Raw genomic sequence first — 10,439 nt, forward strand, 5'->3', positions numbered from 1 at the left:
CATGGATGGAGTGTTTGTGTGAACTAATATAAATTCAAAGTAAACATCATTACGTAAAAGGGTACGGTCTTTTTTTTTTTTAGTTTTATTCATTTCAAACTGGCCGGATCCGGCCCGAGGCCCGTAGTTTGCCCACAGCTGGTCTAGCCTCATATGTAACAGCTAAATATATTTCCAAAGAAAAAGATTTAGGTGGACACACACTTTTACTGTTAAAATTTTCAAATTATAATTTACAAAATCTGTATTCTCTATGTGCACTCAAATTTGATTAGGTTTTTATACAAAACTAGAGGCCTGTTGCATGAAGAGATTCGTGCAATAGGCCTTCCTTTCTCCTGGCTGCTGACACAGATTTTCCTCTGGCACCCGGGACCCAGGCCTTCGCTCCAACTGGACCCGCCTTCAATCTTCTGTCTTCGCTGCTCTGGCCAGTGCCACCTTCAGTCTTCAGTCTTCGCTGCTCCAGTTTGCCTTCAGTCTTCCCTCCATCGCTTGGAGCCTGCGTATGCAAATTAACGGCCATCTTTGTTGGCGGTTAATTTGCATATCTTGCTGATTAGTCAATGAGAGGCATAGTGAAGGTACGGTCAATTACCATGTTTGTCTATTATTAGATAGGATACACAAATTTGGAGAAGAGAAGGATAATTGATCAGGTTGCATTTTGGATGGGACCCACTCAATAACATCAATTTTCCCTGTGTGCTAAATTATTCAAAATATGTTTCATTCATTAAATTACTTGCACTCTGTTTAGACTAAGACATTTTTTATATCTTGATGCAAAGTTGGTCCAAGTCTACATGTGCATTAATTAGAGTTGCCACAAAAATCACAGAAAAAATTTATGCATTATGCCCTAAAACTAGGACTTTTTTTTACATCTTTGATTCTGCTTTTGTAATGTGCTTATAAAAGCGATAACCATCTGATATTCAAAATATTCCCATTATTACAACATAATATCACATTGAAATAGCATTTTTCACATTGTGGAAAAGATCAAGAACTTCATGTTTTATTTAACATATATCATGGGGATATGGAAACACTACTATGCATTCACTTAATAAAAATAAATTTCAGGATTTGAATATAATGGCACACAGATAAAAAAAATGGTAAGAGCTCCACAGAAATATCTTGAAAAAGGAGTGTGGTGGAAAGCACAGAATTTGGAATTAAGGTTACATTGTATATAAAAAAATCATGGCAAACATAAAATTTCTCAAACATACTAGTATAGCCATTGCAAGAGAAAACTATAGACAAATTTTTTGGAAGATGTATTAATGTGCACTGAATATCAAACAGTGATAGTCTGAGTGATATTATATAATACTAGAGGCCTGGTGCATGAATTTCGTGCACAAAAGGGTGGGGTCCCTCAGCCTGATCTGCACCCTCTCCAATCCAGGTGCCATCAGGGGATGTTCTACTGATGGCTTAGGCCCACTCTCCATGGTTCTCTGCTCTCTGCAGGGTCTGGGGGCTTCACTGCTGCTGTGCGGATGAAGCTGCCACACCCTGCTGTCTGCTCTCTGTCTGCTGGGTCTGGGGGCTTCACTGCTGCCATCATGCAAATGAAACTGCCACGCCCCGCTGTCTATTCTATGTCTGTGGTGCGTGGGGTCTTTGCTGCTGCCACAGCGACATAGCCCCCACGCCCTGCTGTCTGATCTCAGTGGCAGGGCTTAAAGAACTGGGGGACTCCAGTGGGGCTGAGGGGACTGGGCACCTCCATCTTGTGGCTATGAGTGCTGCCATCTTTGTGATGGTGTGAGAGTCAATTTGCATATTCCCTCCTTATTGGATAGGACTAGAAGCCTGGTGTATGAAATTCGTGCACTGGAGGCGGAATCCCTAGGTAGGCCTGTACCCTCTGACAGTCTGAGAACCCTCGGGGGATGTCCAACTGTCGGCTTAGGCCTACTCCCCGCAGAGGACATCTTTAGTGCTGCCCTGGAGGTGGGAGAGACTCCCGCCACTGCCGCTGCCCTCACCAGCTGTTAACCCCTCTTCTGGCTAAGCATCACTCCCCCTATGGGAGTGCACTGACCATCAGGTGGAAGCTCCTGTGTTGAGCATCTGCCCCCTGGTGGTCAGTGTTCATCATAGCAACCAGTTGTTCTGCTATTCAGGCAATTTTCATATTAGCCTTTTATTATATAGAATTAATGTATTTTTATTTAATTACATTGAGTAAATATCCAGATTTATATCTTATTTTTTTGGCATAATTTTAATAATCCTCACTTTCATTTTCAAACTTGGCCTGGAATGAATAAAATATATGATCACCTATATGTAATGTACAATTTTGCACGATATTGAAAGTTTTAGAAATGAGATAAGCAGATTTAGGGAGTTTAGGAATAAAGAGGGTCCATGGGGAAGGAAGGCATGGGTGAGGGCTTGGAGCTGCCAGAAGGCATACATTCACAGAGAAAAAAAAGGGGGTGCCACAAGATAAGGGGAGCGGAAGACATTTATTTACATAAGATAGGGACAAGCCACAGGGTATGGGGAGAAAAAGGAAACAAACTTTCACAGCCGATAGAGAAATATGGACAAATGGGAGAAATAGGAAAACAGATTTTCACAGGACATAGAGAATTCTACCACTAAAAGGGGAGAGGAAGAAGGGAGCACCACATAGGGTTTGGGTTTTGAAGCTGATATTCTGCAAAAGAGTGACCAATCAGAAGGGAATCCCCCTTGGGACTCCCTCCCTACATCGGAGTCTATATTTGCTTCCAATAAATATCCAACCTTTTCATCTACCACCCTTTTCCCATGGCTTTATTCTTCAAATCCATCTGAACAAAAACCCAGGAAAGAAATCACCCTTGCATCCTGCTCAGGAAAACAACCTGACTCAATATTAGGACAAAACAAAAAAGCAACCATGGTTTTGCCTTTGTTTATTCTCTAATGAATCCTGTGAAGATTCTTTAGAGCACCAATGCTAATTAAGTTTCATTTAATATATAAACTCCAAATAATTAGTGGTGGATTAAAATAAACACTCTTTTTAAAAATTAAATATTCTTAAATCCAAGCTATAAAAACAGAAAAATTTTAGTTCCTGACAATAATAATAATGATAATAATAATAGTTTATTATGAGTTAAACTATAATGATTTTATAGTTATTTAAATAAATTTCACTAAAGTATAATAGAAAGTAATACAACTACTAAATGTCAACAATAAGATTTGAACCTAAAAATCTGATTCCAAGGACTGTATTACTAGTAAAAAAATGCCAACTGACTATCTTTACTAATTATTTTTTATTTATATAGAAAAAATAATGGTCCCTAAATATGTCTACAATAATTCCCATATTTACCTTACATGGCCAAAGGGACATTGCAGATGTGATTAATAAATAAGTTAAGTATGTTGAGATGGGAAGATTATTCTGAACTACATGGGTGAGCCTCACAGAATCTCAGGGTCCTTTTAAAAGGGAAGGAGGAGCTTGAGAGACAGAGATGGAAATGCAACTACTGAAGCTAAGTTGATAAGGGAAGAGAGAGAGAAAAGCAGAGTGACAGAGAGAATCTGAAATTAAATTCAGCTAATTGTTTTGCTGGTAATTTTGTAGTGATAAGATTTTCAAAATATTTCTTTTATAATTTTGGGAGCTACATTTTGGTAATTCAGAAATTCTGTTTCATAAGCATTTTTTTTTTTCAAATAAAAAAAATTACTTTTAAAAATGGAGAACTATTTCTATTGAGTTCTTTATTCAGAGGATATGGTAATTAGAACTAACCGTAATTATTATTGAGAAGTATGATTGGATAATATTTAACCAAACTAAAACTTCAACATTCTTGTGTTTATAACACTCTGGTTCTTTTTAGAAATATTTGCACTTTCCTTGTGATAGGTTTCACAATTAATAAACAAACTAAAATTATATCTTTTTTCCTCAGCTCCTAAAGTGTGATCACTAAATCAATTTTATAAATTCATTTACAGCTTCAAAACATTCATACTCATTACCCCAAAATTTGCATTTCTACAAAACAATTACAGACAGGCAGAAGGATTTATCTGAAAAAAAATGGCAGTTTATCTCAGGATGTATCACTAAAGAATATTATCACAGTAGATGTTAACATTCTAAAAATGTTTATTATCATGATAATTTGAAATACAAATATGTGTTATGTGTACCTGGATACACTTACTTAAATATATGTAATATCAATATACACTATTTATATGATACATGTATATATGTGCACAGATACATATGTGTGTGTAAATACACATGCATTTATGTGTACATATGTACATAAACATATGAATGCACATCAAAATATTAAGGATGGTTATGTCATATTCATATTACTTCTCTATTATCTAAATGTTTTTAAAAATATGGGTTATTTTAAATTTAAAAACAGTTGCTTCCATTTTAAAACTAGTATCCAAATTTAGGATGTTTAATAAAGAGGTAATGCAGATATAGAAAAGTTTTTCTTAGTACATTGTAGATTGTAAGTTGTTTTTAGTGTCCATTTTTTGTTGTAGTCCTGACAGTGACCTCTGTGGGAGGCCTCATTAATAGCATGGAGGGGTCTGCTGTTGCCCCAAGTCTCATGTACTCTTTAGAGAAGCACAGTTCACAACCCTTGGCCTCTGGGTCCTGCACATCTGGTGCCATATTCAGCAAGACTTCTGTAAACCACAGAGAATTTTCTCCAGGTTGGGGCAGAAGTCAAAGTTGGAGAGATTCCAATGATAAAGGGCCACTTGCAAGGACCAGAAAGAGGCATCCAGGAGCAGAGAGGGTACCCCTCCTCGCCCCAGCAGCCAGCCAGCAAGATAATGGGGACTCTGGGAATGCTCCCTCAAGGAACTGGGTGTTGCCATCAGTCTGAGTGAACTTGAAATCAGGTCTAGGTTATAGGAGATATGGAATTCCATTTTTTTTAATTCAAACTATTCATAATCTAAATGGAAAGTGAGAATATACTGCCATGACTTTCTTCACAAGCACAGGGATTCTGTATAGTTGTTATCCAAGGTACATGCTGACCGAGCTACTTATGACAAAGTGTTAAAAGGCAGTCATGACATTAGAGAAGTAGGGCCGAAGCAGAGCACATGGAATCCTTTGAGCTGAATAGTTTTCCATTGAGAGTTGCACTTGGGTCAGTCTACTTGTTGAGAAGAGCATTCTAGTACAGGCTACCCTGTTCTGACAAAGCTTCTTAAATGTGTCAACTACCCCAAAATAGATTAAGAAAACTTTTGTTTTCTTTGCAGGAAAAGTATGACAAGTCAGACTTAGTAAATAAATCCATAACTCAGCTGGAGAGATGCCACATAAACCTTACTGATATCAGCCAGAAATTTGGTTGCTAATTTAAAAACCAGCCCAGTGCAGGTGAACAACTGAACCAAGGCTGCATAGAATAGGAAAAGGGAAAGGCATAGTCATTCATCCCAAGGACGTCTCTTCTTTCTCCACTCTGTGATCAACTCTAACATTTTTATTAAAAATGAAGTGAGTACAAACTGGGTATTAGAAAAAGATGAGTATAATTTGAAGTCAGAGATTGTGCTACCTCCAGTTTTGTTCATTTTTCTCAGGATTGCTTTGGCTATTTGGGATCTTCTGTGGTCCCATACAAATCTGAATATTATTTGTTTTTTATTTATTTATTTATTTGTTTGTTTGTTTGTTTGTTTAATTTCTTTAAAAAAAACACACACACCATCAGGATTTTGATGGGAATTGCATTAATTTCTATATTGCTTTGGTTAATATGGCTATTTTATCTAAGTTATTTTTCCAATCTATGAACACAAATTATTTTTTCCTTTCTTTGTGTCTTCTTCAATTTCTTTTTAAAAATAGATTTTTATTGATTTCAGAGAAGAAGGAAGAGGGGGAGAGAGATGGAAGCATTAACGATAAGAGATGGGGAGAGAGTCTGCAACCGGGGCAGGTACCCTGACCGGGAATTGAACGGTATAGGTTGACACTCAACCACTGAGCCATGCTGGCTGGGCTTCTTCAAGTTCTTTTAATAATGTCTTATAGTTTCTGGTGTGTAGGTCCTTCACATCCTTTGTTAAGTTTATTTCTAGGCATTTTATTTATTTATTTATTTATTTTGCAATTTTAAAAAGAATAAATGGGACTATATTAAGCTAAAAAGAGTCTGCACAGCAAAATAAACTGTCAACAAAACAAAAAGTCAACGCTGGCCAGTGTAGTTCAGTGGTTAGAGTTTTGGCCTGCACACCAGAGCATCCCAGTTTTGATTCCTGGTCAAGGGTACATATCTGGGTTGCAGGTTCAATCCCCAGACCTAGTAGGGCTCATGGGGGAGGCAATAGATTGATGTGCTCCTCTCACATGGATTTTCTTTCTCTCCCTCTCTCCTCTCTCTCTCCCCCCTTCTCCCTTGCACTCTCTCTCTCAAAAAAAAAAATCAATGGAAAAATATATATCTTTGGGTAAGGATTAACAAAAACAAAAAAGTCAGCCAGCCAAATGGGAGAAGATATTTTTAAATGACAGCTCTGCAGAAGGGTTAATGTCAAAAATATATAAAGAACTCATGCAACTCAACACCAAACAAACATACAATCCAATTAAAATATGGAAAGAGGACCTGAACAGACACTTCTCCCAAGAAGACATACAAATGGCCAACAGATATATGAAAAGATACTCAACTTCACTGGCTATTAGGAAAATGCAGATCAAAACTACAATAACATATCACCATTTAACCTGTTAAAATGATTATCAACAAGAAAAATAATAACAAGTATTGGAGAGGTTATGGAGAAAAAGGAACTCTCATTCACTGCTGGTGGGAATGTAAGCTGATACAGTCACTATGGAAAACAATATGGAGATTCCTCAAAATTTTAAGAATATAGTTACTATATAACCCAGCAATCCCTCTTCTGGGTATCTGCCCCCAAAATTTGAAAATATTTATTCATCAATATATATTCAACCCATGTTTATTGCAGCATTATTCATACTGGCTAAGACAAGGAAACAATGGAATTGTCCTTTAATAGATAATTGGATGAAGATGTGGCACATATATACAATGGAATACTACTCAGCCATAAGAAAAGATAAAATACTGCCATTTTTGACAATCTGGATGGATCTTTAGAATAGCATGCTAAGCAAAATAAGTCCAATGGAAAAAGTTAAAACCATATGATTTCACTCATATGAAGAATATAAAACTGAAAGCAACAAATGAACAAACAAAAGCTCCTAGACATAGGCAGCAGCATGGTGGTTACTGGAGGAAAAGCAGCGTGAGAGGGAGATCGTAAAGGATACAGGATATTAAATATATGCTTGAAGGAATGAGCTTTTACTTTGAGTTGTAAACACATCATGCAATATACAGATGATGTATCATAGAATTGTAAACTTGAAACCTATATAATTTGATTAATCTATGTTATCCCAATAAATTTAATAAAACTTTTTAAAAGATCCATTCCTAGTCTGTAAAATTTTTAAAAAAGATTACGAATTTTGAAAGTACAAGAAAATATATAAGATGAATATATACGCTTATCCTGTCCAGAAACTTTTCTTTAAATGTGAGCCAACAGCAACTTGCACTTGAATGGGACTTTTAACATCTGCTTGCAGAGCCAAAAGAGAAAATACAGAATTTGAGAGATCAGCAAGCAGTTACAAAACCTCCCACACCAAGACCATGATCGGAAAAGCTGGAGTCATCTGACTTGCTCCTCCAGAGATTGCATGGGAAACAATTTAGGCTAAGGTATAGACTCAAAAGTAGTATAAATATTTAGACAGTTCAGATACTCCTTCCAGGAGAACCACAAGAATCTAGGGCTAATACTGCCTAGATAAAGAATGAATGCTTGCCTAATTTGCAGTAAAGACCCAGGCTGTCTTCTCAGCAAAATTCCCATAGAGTGTCCCATAAATTGAGAATCACACATTAGACTTTATAATTACCAACCAAAGTAGAGATGATGTGTTAGAGATGAAAACACATGTCCCTCACAGTTCCAGGAAGGCCACAGTACTGGCAACAGAGAGTAAAAGGAAATGTCATTAATTCTTCAGGGGTTTTGGTCCATAACAAAGATACCATTTATCTAGTCAAACTCAAGGCTAACGCAGGCCAAATAAACGAGGCATGTGGCCTGCGGGCTGCACGTTTGACATGCTTGAAGAGGATAAAGTCCTTCAGATCCAAAGGGGAGGCAGGGAAGGGCCTGCCATCTATAGAAGAAAACAAGTCCTAGAGGCACAGTATATCAACCACAGTTTGACTCAAGATGATGTCTATATCCACTCAGTGCTGATACTTCCTTTTGTGGGCACACAAGTTGGGTGGTAGGGAGGATAGTCAAGTTTGTAAGTTTCCATCTCTTACGGAAAAGAATGAATCTGTTGGGAGGTAAATTATACATTTGGAATTAAAATGAAGCATAAAAAAGGGGGGGTGGTGCTTTTTATCTTCTAAAACCTTCCAGGACTTTCTGTTTTTTTGTGGCATGAGGAAACATGAGCAACAAAATCTCTGATGACACGCTCTACGAGGCACTGCGGGAAGTCCTGCATGGTAACTAGGGCAAGTTTTTGGAGCTACAGATCAGCTTGAAGGACTGTGACGCTCAAAAGGACAAACATGTTTTGAGCACCATCTGGCTTAAATCTACAAATCTACTCTCTGCCCCAAGTTCTCCATATGTGTTTTGAGCATTCTAGCAACACTGTGACCTAAGGCCAAGGCCGTGGATATCCTCCACTTGGACATCAGGGACTGAAGAAACTTAACAAGAATAAGAAGCTGGCCAAGAAGCTGGCCAAGAAATAGGATGCCTTTTTGGCTTTAGAGTCTCTGATCAAGCAGATCCCAGGCATCCTGGACGCAGGCCTGAATAAAGCTGGCAAATTCCCATCCTTGCTGATCCACAAGGCAAGCGTGGTGGCCAAAGTCTATGAAGTGAAATCCACAAGATAGTTCCAGATGAAGACTGTGCCCTGTCTGGCAGTGGCTGCTGGCCACTTGAAGATGACAGATAATGAGCTTGTATACAACATCCACATAGCTTTCAATTTCCTGGTGTCATTGCTCAAAAAGAACTGGCAGAATGTACAGATTTTATACATCAAGAGCACTATGGGCAAGCCCCAGTGCCTACAATAAGGCACAGATTAATAAATAAACCATATTGCTGCTAAAAAAATAAATAAAAAATAAATAACCAAATAAAAGCATTCAAATTCCATACCCCTTACACTAGGGTAGAGTTGGAATAATTGTGTATAACTTACATATAGCTGAAAACAAATCCTATCAAAATCCTCTTCAAAGATACTGGCATAGTTGACAAACAGGACAGATTTTGTAGGTCTTTGTCATAATATCATTAGTGTAATGCTTTTAAGCATAAGCCCACCAACCAATGGTAGAAATGATGAGTACCTGAACAGATTCACTACAGACACTTTTCTTTAAATGAGAATGCTCTCTGCTTGAGAGTATAGGAGAGATAAAGAGATAATTAGGGAGAGCATCAGCTAGAGCTTGAAAGTAAGTTATATGTGCATCATATCACTATATATTCAGTCATTACTCTCTTGGTGGTCCAGTGGCCTCATCATAGAGCTAAAACCATGATTAGTGATGATCCATGAGTCTATGTTCAGTTTGTCTCAAGATGGCAAACTTCAAGATGGCACATCCAAGAGTCAGATCTGGATTTCAGCCCAACATGAAGACTATCCAGTGCTATGTGTACTCAGACACTTAGTGACATTATGGTAACTTGATACAGCATTGTACTAGATATTCCATATTGAAAGTGGGTTTTCTCAGTGAATTATGCTTTCTTACCAGGTGACAAGTTTCATAGGCAAGGTTCTTTGGTACCAGTAGTTTAGGCACTTGTTCTGTGACTTATGAGGGTATTGCCACTTCTTCTTGAAATTGACCAAGGCCTTAGGGAACTGGGTTGGCCGCTAGTAGGATGTGCCATTTTCACTTCACAATAGAGGACATTAAAGCATCAGGGCTCTGAATTTCCTCCTGATTCAAGGCCCAGCCATCTTTAATCACTGCTCTGTGAGCAATTCCCTCAGTGGGAGTCACAATCATAATGTCCTCAATGCAAAGGGACATTTCAATACCTTCCAGCAGCTCATAGTGTGTTAAAGCATGTCTGACCCACTGATGAAATATTGCAGAATAATTCAAATAGATTTGTGAAAAGAGTGCTCAGAAATATTGCAGGCCTTACTGCATGGAAGCCAATTGATCCTGATCTTTTTCTGGAAGAACACACACAAAAAATGTTGGCAATTCTAAGGCTTCATACCAGGTACCATAATGGCAGCAGTTTGTTCAGTCCCGGAGATGACATCAGCCCTTGGCTGTGCA

At 37.9% G+C, this 10,439-nt stretch overlaps 1 pseudogene; it reads left to right on the forward strand.

Moving 5' to 3' along the window:
- The first annotated feature begins 8,560 nt into the window (after positions 1–8,560).
- On the forward strand, positions 8,561–9,206 carry LOC118649918 (annotated as a pseudogene).
- Positions 9,207–10,439: the final 1,233 nt, after the last annotated feature.

The sequence above is a fragment of the Myotis myotis genome, unplaced genomic scaffold (assembly GCF_014108235.1).
Source record: "Myotis myotis isolate mMyoMyo1 unplaced genomic scaffold, mMyoMyo1.p scaffold_m19_p_3, whole genome shotgun sequence".
Taxonomy (NCBI): Eukaryota; Metazoa; Chordata; class Mammalia; order Chiroptera; family Vespertilionidae; genus Myotis; species Myotis myotis.